General features: G+C 41.1%; 1 pseudogene; it reads left to right on the top strand.

Annotated features, from left to right (window-relative positions):
• Nucleotides 1-2404: 2404 nt before the first annotated feature.
• Nucleotides 2405-2726, top strand: LOC110208369 (cytochrome c, somatic pseudogene; annotated as a pseudogene).
• The last annotated feature ends 15848 nt before the right edge of the window (nt 2727-18574 follow it).

The following is an 18574-nucleotide window of genomic DNA, read 5'->3' on the forward strand; positions in this document are numbered from 1 at the left end:
GAGAGAGAAAGCAGCTTGCCAAAACGGAGAAAAGGGAATTATTGAGGACTACCACACACAGCAGCTGATGTGGACACAGCACAGTGTGGCAAACCCTGCCCACGGCCAATCTGCTGGCATCCTGATCGGCAGGTTGGCATTTCTGAGTCCCTGGGTTTGCTTTTGAAAGGGAGAACTAGAGAGGAAGGGAAGAGAGGGAGGGGGAAATCTCTTAGCTCCTGACCCGAGGGTGTTAATGCTCTTTGCTCTTCCCCTCTGGACCCCAGGAGCTATTACTTTCATTGTCAATAGTTGGGGCAGCGAGCTATTTAAAGCCCTTCTTTTCTCTTTTCTCCAGTTTCACTTTTCCAAGGGCAGGATGGAAAGACAAAAGCAGGCCTCTGTAGCTGAGCCTGGCCCTCACAGCCGCCCCTTGGCACAAGCAGCTTCAGGACAGCTGGGGTAGGCCTCATTTGCATAAATGCAAAGCCATGCCATGGCTGCCTGTAATTTCCCTTCCATTCCTGCTCCATCTCTGCAGATCCAGGTGGTGTTGGAAGGGTCCCCAGATTCTGTATCATATCCAGTCTCTTTAAAGGGCATTTTTTTTTCAACCGAATTGGTTTTCACACTCCTTCCCTGGGTGTCTCCCTTCCAGGGAGGCGATTCAGGACCCCGGGACAATTCCCACTTTTCCACCCCTTCCTCTTTCCATGGTGATTTCCTAAAATCTAGGTGTGTAGAGTTAAAGGTATGAAGTCTAAGGCTGGCTAATATAGACTGCTGGAGCAATAGATTGGGAGTGAGGTAGCCCAGGCTCCACGGGGACTATGTGAGGAACTGTTTTACCTTGCTGGGCCCCAGTATTTGTATTTATAACTTGAGAAAGCATTCATTAGATCAAGAATTATTACCTCGCCGGGGAGGGGGGGGAGCAGCTAGGTGGAGCAGTGGATAGAGCACTGCTCCTGAGGTCAGGAGGACCTGAGTTCAAATCCAGCCTCAGATGCTTGATACATTAGCTGTGTGACCCTGGGCAAGTCACTTACCCCAATTACCTCAACAACAACAAAAAAAGAATTACTAACTTGGGGTATATGCATTTTAAAAATTTTTTGTTAATTTTATTTCAATATCATTGGTTTACTTTGTAATCCTATGTATCTTATTTTGTGTATTTCAAAGCATTATTCTGAGAAAAAGTCTGGCTTTATCAAACTGCTGCCAAAGGTTTCCATAAGAGACAAAAAGGTTCAGATCCCTTGCTTTATACGACCTTTATATGGCCTCTCCCAAATCTAAAATGCAATGATTTGATTTCTTGACTTAGCAGTGATGGTGGGGGAGTGGGGTGGCTCTATGTTTATGGCACTTTCTGCCCATTCTCCTCCTCCATCCCCATCACTCCAACAAGCTGGAGTTGGAGAGATGATGACTCACTCCTCCCCCAGCCAGATGTCCTGGGTTTCCCAGGGACTAAGATAGACACAGAAGGCAGATTAAGTTCCCGGTAGGGCTACAACCCTACCTGGCCTCTGGAATGAAAAAAAGTCCCCAGGACATTACCTAGGTCTGTTCCATTTGTCCTTGTCTAGAGCACCTCCAGCTGGAAGAAAGATGGCATGCTTGGTGTAAAAATAAAACTACTAATAGCTAACATTTATATTAAAAAATGTTAAAGTTTGAAAAACACTTTCCATATATTGTTTTATGTGGTCCTCAGAAGAATTCTGTGAGGCAGTTGCTATTATTTTCCATATTTTACAGGTGAGGAAACTGAGGCTAAGAAAGGCCTAATGACTTGTCAAAGCTAGTAAGCATCTGAGGCAGGATTTGAATTCAAGTCTTCCTGACTTTAGGTCTATTTTCCATCACTATTCAACCTAATGGATTTATAGTCTAAGGACCTGGTTTGACCAAGTCTTTGCTGCTTCCTATCCATGTGACCTTAGAGAAGGGCTGTTTCCTCATCCGTAAAATGAAGCAGTTGCTTTAAATGAGATCCTTTCCAGCTCTGAATTTAATGACCCTTTAAGTATAAATAAAGGAGAAAGGAAGTAGAACTGTTTGGGAATGCATTTGCTTAAATGTTGCATTTCCTCCTCCTCCCCCCAATAGACCATATGCTCCTTGAAGGTAGAGACTACTTCTGGTTTTGCCTTTGCAGGCCAGGGCCTGGGATAGTTGCTCACTGAATTGAGTTGAATTTGAGCATTCTGTTAGGGTCTTTGTCTGTACCCAGGACTAGGTTCAGTTCAATGACCAAGAGTATAGGGAAACCCTTATGTATCCTGATCCCCCAGGTTGGGTCACCAGGACCCAAGGAATTCTTTTTCCAAGGGGGGAAAAACAACCCTATTGTGAAAAGAAATAAACCTCATGCCAGGGGTGAGCAAGTAAAAGAGAAAGGAGAACCAGATTCACAATGCGAGATACTGAGAAGGGCAAGAAGATTTTTTTTTTCAGAAGTGTGCAAAGTGCTATAAGATTGAAAAGGTAGGTAAGCATAAGCCTAGACCTAATCTTCACGAACTCTTTGGCCAAAAATGCTGGTCAGGTGGCAAGATTCTCTTACACAGATGCCAATTAAAGAAAAGGCATCATTTGGGGGGAAAGAGGCATTGGCGGTATACTTGGAAAATCCCAAGAAGTATATCTCTGGAGCAAACATAATATTCACTAGAATTCAGAAGAAGGGAGAAAGGGCAAACATGATAGCACATTTCAAAAAAGCTACCAATGAGTAATAGTTGTCTGTTGCCTTATTCTGTACAAAAACGAGCTATCTGGTGATGAGATTTTCTTTTCTTTCTTTCTTTTTTTGTTTTTTTTAACATGTACCCTATTTAAATTGGTTTCATCAAGCAGAAAACTTTGATCATGAATGGCTGTTTAAGAATTTGCTCAGCAGTCTTAATAAAGGAATGATACAGATGAGGTAGGTTTGTGTTTAATTAATATGTTTTCTGAATTTTGGTCATAATTCTAGCTACAAATTAGCATACTTGTCTGTTTGTTTTAAAACATTTGATTAGGCTTCATATTCAATTAAATTAGTGAAGTCCAACTATTTTTTAATCAAAGGTAGCCCTCTCCAACTCAATAGCCTGGAAGGGTTTTTTTTAGATTTATTCTAACCATCAGTCAGTTATTCAAATAGTATTTACCAAATGACTACTGTGTGTTAAGCACTGGGGTTACAAAGAAAGACAAAAACAAACAAATATTAACAAAAACCAGTCCCTGCTCTCCAGAAGCTCACAGTCTAATGGAGGAGATACATTTAAAGAGCTATGTACAGACAAGTTATATGCAGGATATATTGAGGGGTAGTCTAAGAGGAAAGGCTTATGACTGAGGAAGACTTATAAAGGGTGGGACTTTAATGGGGAAGGGGAAAGGAGAAGGGGAAGGGGAAGTCAGGAGTTGGAAACGGGGAGAGAAAGAGTTCTGGGCATATGGGACAGCCAATGAAAACACTTGGAATCAATATTATTAATTGATTAAATAATGGGGAAAGTGTTTAATAGTTTCATATGACTTTAACTTATGTATTCTGAAAAAGAAAATGTGGTTGGCATGCAAAATTTTATTTGTTAACTAATGTGTCTTAGCCTAGCCAAAGGCAAAAACTGAAGCAGGACCACTGAATCAAAACAAAAGTAGGTATCTCCTGTTTAAATCACCTGATTTTCTCTACGGCACACAGCCTAATTATACTTATTTGATTAAAATATTGCTTTTCGATTATTAAAAAGCATTTAATTACAGTTTGTTGTGCAATTCGCAATAAAGGCTATCACATCATATTTCATAGCATGGGCAATCTCTACCCGTCAAATGCCCCCAGTATCCTGGGCTGTTCAAGAGCATAGAGATAAGTTTAGTTAGAGATATGGCTTTTTATCTAGTTGATGGGCAGCTAGGGAGCACAGTGGATACAGTGCCAGGCCTGGAGTCAGGAAGACTCCTCTTTTCGAGTTCAAATCTGACCTCAGACTTACTAGTTGTGTGACCCTGGGCAAGGTACTTAACCCTGTTTGCCTCAGTTTCCTCATCTGTAAAATGAGCTAGAGAAGGAGGTGGCAAACTACTTCATTATCTTCACCAAGAAAACTCCAAATGGGGTCACAGAGTCAGACAAAACTGAAAAAAAAAACAACTAAACAAAAAAAATTGAGTTAGATATCAGGTGTAAGCTAAGTCCATCTTAGTCAGGGGTATGGGGGAGCTCCTATCTGCTTTCTAGAGCAGATTGTTAAATTTTCAGTATGAGTATTTACACTTTGGCCATTGGTAAACCCTACAAATAAAGGCTTGATATATTGTTTTGTTGTTTATCTCAACTAAAGAAAGTGATGGAGAACATGTTAATTATGCAGATTAAACTTAAAAGTGGAACATGAGTTTTCAGATACCTGGTTGTTAGACATTTACCAGCACACCTCTGCTTAGTATTAACTTAAAAAAACCTACTGAATTTAAAATTTGAGGACATGTTATATAGTATGTGAATGGTAGTGCTATTACTACACTTGAAGAGTTAAGATGTACCATCAGCAAAATTTATAAGGGATGCGCTCGTAAGGCTTAATTAAAAAACTAAACCCTTTATTGAATACAAAACAAACAAAAGCCAAAAACTGCTTCATCAGCTAGAAAATATGACATATCCCTCCCCCCAACAAGACATTGAAAATGAACATGATTAAGGCCTGTCAGTAATCTAGACCAGCTCCAGCAGATGTGACTGCTTAAGACTAGATCACCCATGAGAACGATGCCATATAAAAAAGCCTTAGTCCCAAGCATAAGTAGGCACTGAAATGATTGTTCTCTCCAAGCCCTCTCCAGTATCTCTAGTGATAAATGACCACCCTTTGTTTCATGCCAGAGACTGAGAGCCAGGCAGCCAGGGTAGTACAAGGACATAGCTATAGACAAAAAAGGAAAATAAAGTGGGTAATGATATCTAATTAGGTAATTGGATTTCTGTTTGCTTGTTTGTACCATAACATGCACCGGAGGATATACCATTAGGGGAAGGGGAAGGATCCTATGAATAAATGAAGCCTCATTTAGGACCTCCAGCTCAGTGAATGGTCATGGGAAACAGGCAGGTTATTGTAGTAAGTAGTTAGGAGAGTTAGCCAAGAGAGTCGCTAGAAAGAAAACAAGGGAATTTTGCAATGACCTGGATAGAAAGTGTACAATGTTCAGGTTTCTGAAAGAGCAAATAACACCTATCTATGACCAAAGCATTAGTTGATCTCTGTCTTGTTGAAGAAGGTGAAAAGACAAGAGAAACGCATACCTCTAGTCCCCAGGCTATTAGTAATTGGGAAGTCTTCCTTTAAAGATCGTTCTTCCTTGTTCACTCTTTATTCTTGAAGAGGACCAGTGACATCAGGAGGGTGATGTCTTGACTTGCAAGTGAAGGGATTTAGTGAGGCAAAGCTGTGCAAAGTCACCAGCCCTGCTCTCTTCTCCTCCTCCAGAATCATCAGAGCCCAGTAGTAAGACATAAGTCAGAACGACTGATGACGGCCCAGGATGCAGCGGGAGACCTTGACCTTTTTAAGCTAAGGTCTTTCCCAGGGCCCAGATTGTCTGAGGCAACACCCATTCAGTAGTTAAAGGCTAAGTAAGAACTGAAGTAAAAGATGGCTAGTTTGTCTTCACAAAAGAATCAATCAGGGAAGAGAAGACCCTCAGAGTTACTGACTAGAACAATTGCTATTTACACCCACTCTGAGCCATTAAAACCCAGCAAATGAGCAAGTGAGGCTTGGACTGGGGCCTCCTATTGGCCAGTCAGTGATAGCCAGAATGATTTAGGTTTAGGGGCAGAGTCAAGTAGCTCTGTTTGAATCCCAATGGGCTTTATCAAAGCCTGGTTTTTCAGAGCTATATTGCAAGAAATCATAAATGGAAACTACATGAGACAAAAGAGTTAATTGCCCCAGTTTAGAGAACAAAACAATGATAGAATAAATAAGTAGGGAAGAAGAAAAAATCTAGCCCCCAAACCCCAAGACACCTTGTGAAATGTAAGTGATCAAAATTTATATTCCTTTGGAAAGAGCACCCACATGTAAGGGCATGACTCCTCATGTGGACAGAAGAGGAGGAAGAGTCATGAAAGAAGAGAAAGGGTGGAAGGTGGTTTAGGAGAAGACTAACCTTCACAGACAGGAGGAACAAGGATTAAGAGGCAGAAGGAAGGAAAGGGGAAGTACTGCTGAATATTTTTTAGATAAGTGATAGGTCTGAGGCTCTTCCTGTAGGAGGGAAAGCAGGACAATTGGGAGGAAGCACTTCCTTGTACTCTAAGGAGTGATTATATGGATCCATAGGTTATCCAGTAATGCCCTTTTAATTTCTTTCTCTAGAACATCTTTCAAATAAATATCCTTTCTTCCACTCAGAAACCACTACCCTAATTCAGGTCCTCTTCACCTGGACTATTGCAATAGCTTTTTAATTGGTCTCCCTGCATATAGTCTCTTCCCATTACAATTCATGCTCCATGCAGGGTCCTCCATGTAGTAATTTCCCTAAGGCACAGGAATGACCTGTGTGTCTCTCTCTCTCTCCAATAAATTCCAGTGGCTCCCTATTGCTCCTGGATCAACTGTATTTGGAATCAAAGAACCTACTTTGCATTCTGGCTCTGTTACTTACTCTATTAGCTGTCACTTATATTCTGTGAGCTTCAGTTCCTTTACTTATAAAATCAGGGGGTTATCAGGAATTGTTAATCTGGGGAGGGTGAATTAAAAATATTTTGATAACTGTATTTCAATGTAATTCATTTTCTTTATGATCCTATCTATTTTATTTTATGCATTTAAAAGTATCATTCTCAGAAGGCTTCACTAGACGCTCAGAGGGATCCATGACAAAAATGGTTAAGAAGCTTTGGTTTAGATGAACCCTAAGGTCCTTTTCAGCTCTTTATCCTATGATCCTTAGCTCTCTCTTTTGCAATCTCTAACGCGTTTTATAGGTATTATAGCTGTCTGTATTTATTTTTTATTCTCAAGATTATAAACCTCCTATGGGCAGGAGCTATCTTATTTGAACTTATCATCATCTTCTACTATTCTACCATTCTACATACAACATGCTACACACATTCAACAACGGCTGTTGAATGAAAGAATGGATGATTTTGCTTATCTAATCATCCTGTTAGAGACTTTTAACATAGAAAAGTGGTTTTCAACCACTACTAAATCTGTATCCCAGAGAAATTAAAAAAAGAGGTGGAGGGAGGACCTATTTGTACGAAAATATTTTAGCAGTTCTTTTTGTGGTGGCAAAAAATTGGAAATTGAAGGAATGCCCATCAGTTGGGGCATGGCTGAACAAGTTGTGGTATATGATTGTGATGGAATACTATCTTGTTATAAGAAATGATGAGCAGGCTGCTTTTAGAAAAAATCTGGAAAGACTGATGAACTGATGCAAAGTGAAGTGAGTAGAACCAGGAAAACATTATTCACAGTAACAAAATTCTCAGCAATACAATGATCCAAGACAATCCCAAAGGACTCATGATGAAAAATGTGACGCATATCCAGAGAAAGAACTGATAGGATCTGAATGTAGATCAAAGCATACTATGTTTCACTCTATTTTTTTGTGGGTTTTTTGGGGGGTGGCTATTTTTTTAATAATGTGACTAATATGGAAATATGTTCTGCATGATTGCACATGTATAATCTATATCAAATTACTTGCTATCTGGGGTGGGGGAAGAAGGGAGGGAGAGAGAGAATTTGAATCTAAAAATTAGAAAAAGATTGTTAAAAATTGTTTTTATGTGCAATTGGAAAAAAATAAAATATTATTTAATTTTAAAAAAGAGAAAAGAAAAGTGGGTTTAAATTGAGGAATAGCTGAAGAAATTATGGTATGTGAATGTAATGGAATATTAATGTGCCAAGGAAGGAAATGGTTTCAGAGGAACCTGGGAAGACTTGTGTGAACTGATGCAGAATGAAGTGAGCAGAACCAAGATAACAATTTATAGAATTAATGACATTTTAAAAATGAACAACTTTGAATGGTTATGAACTCTAATCTACAAAGTTACTGATCATTCTAGGGGACTAATGATGAAGACACCTGCAGACATGGACTGCCCATGTAGAATGAGACATACATTTTTGGACATGGCCAATGATTTGTTTCTCTACACATATTTGTTACAATGGATTCTCTGTCTCTGAGGGAGAGAAAATAAATGCTTGTCAACTGAAAAAATGTAAAAGAATTAACTCCATGTAAACATAGCTTGGCTAGTGAATAGAAAACCTACTTTAAAATCCAGAAGACCTAGTTTCTGATACTTGGTGGCTATTGTGAACCTGGGCAAGTTAAATTAAATGCTAAGTGCCCCAGGTAATTTGCTAAAACAATGGGTTATAGGTCAGGTGTGAGCTGTGGCCTCTATTTATAGAGGTAGTTTCCTTACTGGGAGTTCTTATGTCAATGAAATTACAAGTTTCAGTAAAAAAAAATATGGGAGTGTGAGGTTTGGAATAGTAGAACAAAATTTTAGGGTCAGAGGGAAGGGAATGAGTATTTATATAGCACCTGCTATTTGCCATTCACTGTGCTAAGTACTTAACAATATTACCTCATTTTACCCTCCTGAGGTTATTATCCCCATTTTACAGTTGGGGAAACTGTAAGAGCAAACAGAACTTAAGTGACTTGCCCAGGGTCACACAGCTAGTAAGTGTCTGAGGCTGGATTTGAACTCAAGTGACCTCAGACCTAGTGCTCTATTTGCTGCACCACAGCACTGGGTAGGAGTTTTGGTGCTTCCGATTACTAGCTATATCAACCTCTCTGAACCTCATTTTCTTTTTTTATAAAGTGGGGATGATAATCCCTGCTCTATCTGTCCATTGAGGTTGTGAATATTACATGAGACAATGACTATAAAACACTTGATCAACCATACAATACTATCCACATATAGGGTACATTAGGAAGGGTTTTCTAACAATTAAAGCTACCTTAAAATGAATTGGATGCCTTGCAAGGTAGTGAGTTCCTTGCCCCTGTAAGTGTGCAAGCAGAGACTGTTGGGGTATTTGTACAAGAAATTTAAAAATTAGGTATGTTGTCCTACCAACCCTATAGTTCCTCCAACTCTAAGGTCCAGGCAGGGATGGGGAACCTTTGGCCTCAAGGCCACATGTAGTCTTCTTGATCCTCAAGTTCGGCCCTATTCAGTCAAAAGGCTATACTTGAGGACTCAGAGGGTCACACGTGGCATCAAGGCCAAAAGTTCTCCACCCCTGTCCGAGGGTAATAACATCACCAAATAGACTTAAGGTAAAAAAAAAATACCACACATGCATAATATTTCATTTCAGAATTCCCCACTCAGCACCAGAGCAGACCTTGATGAAAGGCATTGCTTATCCATCAAAACAAGTCAACATTTGATGGAGGTGTTAACAGAGGCACAGACTACATATTTACCAATTCTTGTGGGCATTGGCTAGCTGATAGGTCTGTGTATTTACAATGCCACGGTTCTTTTCCCCCATCACTACTCCATCTTCAAATAAAGAGAAAAAGGAACATTCATCAGGAAGAAATTGGGATCTTCCAGATAGCAAGAACAGATTAAAGAGAAGACTCATTCCTGGGATCTCTCTTAACATTAGGAAATGTATGAACCTTTCTGGAATGATTTAGGGGATGCCTTCCAAGAGGCAGGGGGATGAAGTGGATGACCTCTGGACATTCCTTCCAGTCTTATCAGTCTGAGAGAGCAAGGGTATGATTTATGTGTGGATGGTCATGTACATGATTAAGCCATATATATACCCTGCTTAATACATATCTAAAAATATATGGAACCATATTTCCAGGGACCCAAGGTTGTATATGTCATATACAGCAAAATTGGACCTAGGATTAATATTGCTAAGGTCAGAGTGATCATTTGGGGTATACAGGAGGTGATATTTCACATGGGCTCACCCGCTTCCCATATCTTAGTCCATCTATAATGGACTGGCAGAGAGAGATTATTATTAGGGAATAAAATACACTTGCATTCCACCAATGAATCATTTATAGAAGACACCATCATTAGCCAGGAGTATGATTTATGGCTTTTAAGGGCATCACGGGCACTCTTTCTATGTGGCTCTGAAAACGTGACCACTGACCATTGAACACAACCAGTAGTCTTAAAGCTTCTGGTTGGAGGTGAAACGATCTATTAGCAATGAGTGAGTTTTGTGCGGAGACAGATCTGGGGCCTCCTAGAATACTTATACCATGGATAGAATTGACTCAGTTGGCTGGTGCTTGAATGGAAAGCAAACAAGCTTCCCCAATTGGAGAAAGGAGGGGAGGTTGGATTCCTGTGCCTCTCTTCCTCCTTCTCCCCACCAAGGGAAGAGAGGTCTACCTAGGAAGCAATTCATTTAACACATGGATCACAGGTTTGGGCCATTAACTGGTAAAGAGGTGAGTGGAGCTCAGGGCCAAGGAAGTGGTTTCTTTTACAAATAGCAACTAAGAGAAGGAGATATGAGTTTAGCAATTCTTGAGTGATCAGACATGCTAATTTTAATCACTACATTTACTTATATTTCTTGATACGGAACTTCAGGCAGCCTGAAGATGTATGTGGTATCAGTAATCTCTAGGTGACAGGCTGAATTGTAGGTACCCCTTTCAGAAGGCTAAGAAGAGCGATTGGCAAATTAAATGGAAAAATCAGGCCTAGATTTCCAATGGTTGTGGTTTCTGTGGCCCAAGCCTTTTACTGTCCTCACCACAGAAGAGAAATAATAGGAATTCACTCTTTATTTATGGCCCTTTACAGGTAACAAAAAGGCTCAGAGCATTGATGCTGGAAGCTCATTTTATAGATGAAGAAACCAAGACCCGAAAAGACAACGTGATTTGCAGCAGATCTCTCAAGGAAGAGGCTATGCAGGTTACGATCCTCAGAATCGCCCCCCATCCCTTCCTCTATGTCACCCCCAAATCCAGTCAGTTGCTATCTCTTGTTGATTGGGTCTGCACTTTACATCTGTCCCCTTCTCCTCACTCACCTGGCAGCCCCTCCCCTCGGGCCCCCACCCTCACCCCCCAGGTCAAGTCCCCTCTCCTTCCTGCCTCCTAATTGTTCTCCCTGCCTCAGGTGATTCCCTATCTCGAATCCATTCTCCATGCAGCTGCCAAAGAAATATTTCTAAAGACTCAATGAGCTCCACTGGTTTCCTATTGCGCCTAAGATCAAACAAATACTCTTCTGTTTGGCATTTAAAATGTTCCAATCTATGGTGATTATACATCACTCCCTTTCCCTTATTCTGTGATGCAGCCATACTTATCTTCCACAGTGACATTCCATCTATTGTCTCCAGCTCTTTATCCAGTTTATCCCCTGTGCCTGGAAAGGAAGGAGAAGAAGCACTAAAAAGTGCTCAACACTTTTTACAAATATTTCATTTGATCCTCATAACTCTGGGAAATAGGTGCTATGATTATCATCTTCGTTTTACAGTTGAGGGAACTGAGGCAAACAGAAGTTAAATGACTTGCGCAAGGTCACAAAGCAGTCTACCTGGTTCCAAATCCAGTACTTTATCCCTTCTGCTACCAGCTGCCTCAACACACTCCCCTCACTTGTGACTCTTAGCTTCCTTCAAAGCTTAATTCAAGCTCACTACCTACATTATACTGTTTCCCAGCTTCAAGTGTTTCCCTCTGGGAAAATAACTTTGCAAAGTGTTTATATATACTTATGTGGGTACACATGGGAGCAGCTAGGTGGTAGTGCAGTGGATAGAGCTGGGCCTGGGCCTGGATTCAGGAAGACTCATCTTTCTGAGTTCAAATCTGGTTTCAGACACTTACCAGCTGTGTGACCCTAGACAAGTCACTTAAGCCTGTTTGCCTCAATTTCTCCATCTGTATAATAAACTGGAGAAGGAAATAGAGAACCACTCCAATATCTTTGCCAAGAGAACTCCAAATGGGGTCATGAGGAGTCAGACATGACTGAAATGACTGAACAACAACAAAATGGGACATGTTGATTTCTTAATAGATGATAATGTTCTTGAGTGAAGGGACTATGTGTTATTTTTGTCTTTGTATTCCCATGACCATACCTGGCACAAAATTGACACTTAATAAATGCTGATTGATTGACAGATAAGTGGCTAAGTTAGGATTCAAACTGGGCTTGTGTGGTTTCCTATCCAACACACTTTCCACTGTACAGCTTTTCCTTAAAAGAACCCAGTGAGGCAGACATTATGTGTATCAACATTCCCACCGAATGAATAAAGAACAAAGACTCAGAGAGATTGTGACTTATCCAAGGTCACCAGACAGCAATTAAGCATTCTTGCTGAGGCTTGAATTAAAGTTATTTGGCTCAACATCCGATACTTTGTCTCAATAAATAAAACGTATTTGCATTCAAGCAGCTGTGTTTGAAATTTATACGGCTTGCATTTCCTACCAGGGTCAATGATGTGGTGGCAAGACTTGAAGTCATTGTAGGCTTCCTAAGTACAAAGAGGGGGAGGTGTAGTCACACAATAAATCTTGTGAAGCAGTCCTGTGGTTTTAATGGTCTGACAACTCGACATGACTCAATAGTAGAATACAAATTCTTTGAAGGCAGGAAGGATTTCCTTTTTGTCTTCTCTTCCCCAGAGTGATTTTCTAATAAAATAATAATAGTAAAGCTAGCATTTATATACCACCTACTATATGTCAAGCACTGTGCTAAGTACATAACATTATTTCATTTGATCCTTTTTGCCACTGCTGCTGCTGCTGCCGTCAAAGAAGGGAGGGGATACCCTGGCATGCAAGTGAATTGCATTTAAGTGAGGGAAGGCTATGCAAAATCACCAGCCTCACCATTTGGGTCCAGTGGCCAGATATAGACCAGGACAACTGGAGATGGCCCAGGATGCAGTGGTGGACCTTGGCCTTTTCAAGCCAAGGTCTTTAACAGGTCTCACAATCCTTATAATAATCTTGGGAGGTAGGTGCTATTGTGTTGTTCATTCGAAAGTAGAGGAAACTAAAGCAAATACATTAAATGACTTTCCCAAGGTCACTCAGCTAGGATGTATCTGAAGCTAGTTTGAACTTGGGTCTTTTGGACTCCAGGCTCAATGCTTGAGCTACTGCACCAGCTAGCTGAATTGAATTGAATAGGATAGTGTGACAAGGCAGTCACGAAGCTAACTTGATAGGCTGAATTAATAGTCACCATCCAATATGACTCTACCGCGGTCACTTCTCAACCCTTTTCAGCTTTAGTTTCTGACCTCATCACTCAAATGAAATTCTCCCTCTCCAGGCTTCCCAGTTGAGCACTCACATCCTTCCAGTCACCTAAGTTTCTAATTGTAACTTTCCATCCTTTATCCCCCATATCCAATCAGTTGCCATGTAGGTGTTCACAAAATAAACATGTTCACAACATCTCACATCCTGCTCATTCACATTACCACGTAACCCAGGCCCGCATCATTTTTTCTTTAGAGTGTTGCAAGAGCTTCCAGATTGGGCTTAAGGTTTTTATTCACCCCTCTCTGACTCAGTGTCCACATAATCACTAAAGTTATCTTCCTAAAGCATAAGTCTGACTGTCATTACCCTCTTCAAAGAACCTTTGGTGGCCCCCTACTGCTTCTAAGATACAATGCAAACTCTTTACTGTTTCAAGCCCTTTAGCTTCCCTTTGTAAGCTTGTTTCATGTTATACAACTCCATATACTCTATCCTCAAGCCATACTGGCCTATTTGCCATTTCCTGTACTTAGCTTTCCATCTCCATCCTCCATGTCTTTGTACAGGTCATCTACCACGCCTGGCATAGATTTATTCCTTACCTCTATCTCTTAAAATCCAGAGTTTCCTTAAAGGCTCACCTTCTATGGGAAACCTTTCCTGAACCTCCTCGTTGTTGGTACTCTCTCTCCTTTCTCCTAAAATTATTGTCTATACTTATCGGTTTACTTGTTGTAAACTTCCAGTAGAGGTGTATAGGGAAGACTAATGCCTCTGGTGTGAAGGCTTGCTGAGCCCTTTTCAGGGCTGCTTATCCACCTTTGGTGTCCACCTTTCACCCAACTCTCACCAGTGGTTCTAAGAAGCTGTAGCACGGACAGTGGCCACACCTTAATACAACTTTCTGAGGTAAAACCATCTCAGCAGAGGGACCAAAAAAAGATTGAGGGTAACCAATAGTCCTCAAACCCATTGGTAAGTGAGGGAGATGTCTACCCCAAGCATATGAAGACTCCTCCCAGCAGAATGAGTGGATGAGAACAATTTGTTCCAGTGGCTGTGAAGCAGGTGATGTGGAATGCTTAGAGCTTGGTCAGACGTGCCAAGGTCATCCACTGCATCCTGGGCCATCACCAGTCATCTTGACTTTTGTCTTTACCACTGGACTTTGATGACTCTAGAAGAGAGAGGGAGGTTGACGAGTTTGTGCAACTCTGCCTCCCTTCAATCCAATTCATGTACAAGTCAAGACATCATCCTGTGATGTCATTGGTCCTCTTCAAAAAAGAAGGACAAACAATGCCAAACTCTTAGAGGGTAGGGTTCATTTTTCCTTTTGTCTTGGTCTCCCCTGTGTATAGCACTGCCCTTTGTTTTGTGTGTGTATCTATATATACACATATACACATAAACATATATATATGCATATACATACATGTATGTATATATATTAAATGTATATGTACACACACATGCAGGTGCATAATAAATGCTTGTTGTGTTCATCAGTCCAGGTCTGGGGCACCATGTCCTGCTCTGGATGTCATGTTTCAGGAAGGACATTGAATATACCACCTCCAAAAGAGAAGACTAATTGGAAACATAACATGACAGCTGTCTTCAAGGATTTCAAGGGCTGTCATGTGGAAATGAGATTAGGATTATAGATTCAGAGCCAGAAGGGACCTTGGAGGCTATCTAGTCCAAACTAATCTTTTCATAGTTTTGGAAATGGATGTCTAGAGGAAAAAAGTGACTTGCCCTGATTCACACGGGGAGTAAGCAGAAGAGCTGCTATTGGAACCCAGTTCATCTGACTCCCAATTCAGTGTGCTGCTTACTACATCCCAGTATTTAGACCTGCTTTGTTTGACCCCAGAAAATAAAATTAGGAGTAACAGCTGAAACTTGCAGAGACATAGATTTAGATTTGATGTAAAAAACAAAACAAAACTCCTAGTAATTAGAGCTGTCCAAAAGTGGGAAGTAGCCATTTCCCCATCACTGGAGGTCTTTAGGTAGAGGGTGGATGTGCATGTATTATGGGATATTGAAGAAGGGTTTCTTTTTCATTTGTGGGTTGGATTAGAGGATCTTTGATGTCCCTCCTATCTCTGAGATCTGGGTTTTCATTCTGTCTGGGTCTTAGGATTGTAGATTTTAAAGATCATCTAATCTACCCTCACCCTACAGCATCCACTTTACAGATAAGGATACCGAGACCCAGAGAAACTTAAGTGACTTGTCCAAGGCCACATAGGAAAAGCGGCAGTGCTGGAAATTGAACTCAGGCCACTTGACTCCAAATTCATCTCTCTTTTAATGGACAAATGACTTTTTTTTTTTTTTTACTCCTCTGAGCTTTAATTTCCTCAGCTGTAAAGTGAGGAGTCAAACTCTTTGGTGTCTATATGGTCTCCTCTGGCTTCAATATAGTCTTTCTTTCTCTCTCTAGAGGTAATAATAGTGAAAGCAAAAGACTTTTAAGAACCAGTTACCCAGGCAAATTTCAGGATTTTACTTATTTTCTTCTTTGTTTCTTTATCCTGGTATAGGTTGTGATATAATGGAGAAGGCACTGAATTTGAAAAGAGGGTCACTCCCTACTCATGTGACCTTTGGCCAGTTGCTTCCTTTCTCTAGGTCACAGTTGTCTCGTCTGTAAAATGAGAGGTTTGGCCAACATGATCTCCAAGGTTCCTTCAGCTCTAAATCCACAATCCTGTTATCCTATGAGAAACTTCAATAATTCATCATATAATTTCTCACAGGCTAGCTTTGCGTCCCCTTTGATATATTTGTATATGGTTTATATGTGGAAACTTTGTATCCCCTCAATATATTTGTATGCGGTTTCTTTTACACTTAACTTATTCTTGTTTCTATGTAGCTTTCTAAATGTTCTCAAGTTGTATTCCTGTGTTTGCGTGTTTTGTCTCACCAATTAGCTTTAAGTCCTTGGAGGATGGGTCCCATGTCTTTTACTTTATTTGTATCATTGATTGAACGCCTAATGTTGGTCTCTACATACGGTAGGTTCTTGATAAATGTTGATTGATAGACTGGAGGTCAGAAACTATGTATTTATTCTCTCCAAAGGGGCTCAATTAAAGATCACTCCCAACGAAACTTATTCATATTCAGTTCAATTCAAATCAGCAAGCATGCATTGTCTCCCATCACCTAGCACCAGAACACATATTTTCATTATTGATCAAACCCTTTCCTTCCCAGTAGAGGTTAGGTTTGGTTCCTCAGGCAAGTCATGGCTGTGAATTACTCATGGGGAGAATTGAGAATCCTCACTCTGATGGATTTCTGAGGCAGATTTTCCAAAGCTTCCACTGCAGAGAACATTGAACCAATGAGGGAGTGATCTTCATTTGAATTAGAATGGAAAACGAGTGTATCATTGAATGAGAGGGTAGAGCGGGCAGCCAGGAACTAGGCTTGGCTGACATGGAGATTATGGAGTAGAGCTGGTCTGATGGGGGAAAAAGCTACTGAAAGTATACATCCGTGGTGACAACTAAGAGGCTGATACTCACAACTTTTTGCCCTCATCTTCAACTGCGTATTCCTTACTTCAGTCCAATTGTCCTCTTTCGTTATTCATTCAACTCAATAACTATTCAACACAAAATGATTGAGCTCCTATGATGTACCAAATCCAGTCTCCCGATTGGGGCTTACTGAAGTCAATCACATGGCCTTATCACGGAATATGAGGGCTCTTGGATGAGGCAGGCATTGCTTCATTTTCAAGGTTACTCTATCCGTGGTGCTTCATGCCTCATTTCTGGCCACTTTCCTGGTTCTCTCTTCCCTACCTCACCTTGTACCACTTGTACCTGTGTATTTTATGGACTCTTAACTGCATCCCTGAATTTTAAAGGACATAGAGCTCAAAGAAATGTTAGTGACCATCTGATCCAACCACCTTGTTTTACAGACAAGGAAATAGAGAACCCCATCAAAGGAAACTGATGTGTCCTAATGCATCTAGGTGGTAAAAACAAGAGCAAACATTCAAACCTAGGCCCTCTGACTCCAGATTGCTTTTCTTTTCACTACACCAGCATCTATCCTTGGAGTTGCTTCTTTGCCCTGACTTTGAGTATCCGGGTGCCCTTATACTGACTTCTGACCCTTGGCTTTGTTCTGATTGCCAGTTTTCAAGCACTCCCCAGGTGTGACCTGCTCTCACACATGGCCCCTCCCTCCCTTTTGTTCTTTGCTATGCTTTGGTTGTCCCAGTCCTGGCTTCCTGCCCTAACTCCATTATCCATTGCTAACTCAGTGTTAGTCCCGTTGTGACACTGCTGATTCCTTTGAACAATTCTCAGTGTTTATTGTACTCTGGGTACATGTTTATGGGAATCTGGTCTCCCTCCCCCTTCATCTCCTCTGGGATAAGGATTCTCTCCCTTCTCATTGTGTTTCCCATTGCACCACTGGCAAGCTCAGTTAGTGGTGATTAGCACAGTGTAGCTGGCTCATATGAAACACCTGCCTACCACCTGTGCCCCTTATGACTATGACCCCGGGTAAGAAACTGGCAGTCGCCCTTCATGGCCGACTGGGCTCCTGGAGCTGCTTGCAGGGGCCAGGTCCAAATGGGCACCATATGGCCGACCACCTGGAAATCGTTTTGCCAGAGCCGAGTCTAATACTTTCTGTCAGCTAGAGAGTGAAATCTGGGGAGGCACTGAGGACAGCAAGGAAGACTGGCAGAAAACTTTGCAAGAGCAGAAGGGATAAGCTGGAGGGAAAGAGGACATGCTGGGAAACTGGTTTGCTATTTAATTGGCCTCCACACCTTTTAGAAACCGACAAGAAGAGTTGGTTCCAAAATGTCTATTGCAACAACCCACCAACCCCCTTTATGGACAGAGTGGATTAACCTGTTGGAATTCTTTATTTATATCTGAACCCTACCAAAGAGTCCTTTGGAAAGTGGAAAGTACTGCCTTGAGAGATGAAGCAGAGTGGTAAGAGTGGAATGGAAAGAATTCTAGTTTTGAAGTTGGAGGTACTGAGCTGGAATCTTCCACATGCTACCTGGTAACCTGGTGGCCATGGACAAGTCCTTCAACCGCTCTTGGATCTCAGTTTATTTATCTGTGAAATGGGTGGTTAGAATAGATGATCTTGGGTCCCTGCTAACTCCTAATTCCATGCTAATTCACCTACAAATCAGCCTCATTAATTCTCAATAATGCATTTTGTTTTTGAGATTAGCCTGGCTGCTAGTAGTCACAGAGGCTCAACAGGGATGAGTTGCTCA

The sequence above is a fragment of the Phascolarctos cinereus genome, unplaced genomic scaffold (genome assembly GCF_003287225.1).
Source record: "Phascolarctos cinereus isolate Bilbo 61053 unplaced genomic scaffold, phaCin_HiC Scaffold_3;HRSCAF=262, whole genome shotgun sequence".
Taxonomy (NCBI): domain Eukaryota; kingdom Metazoa; phylum Chordata; class Mammalia; order Diprotodontia; family Phascolarctidae; genus Phascolarctos; species Phascolarctos cinereus.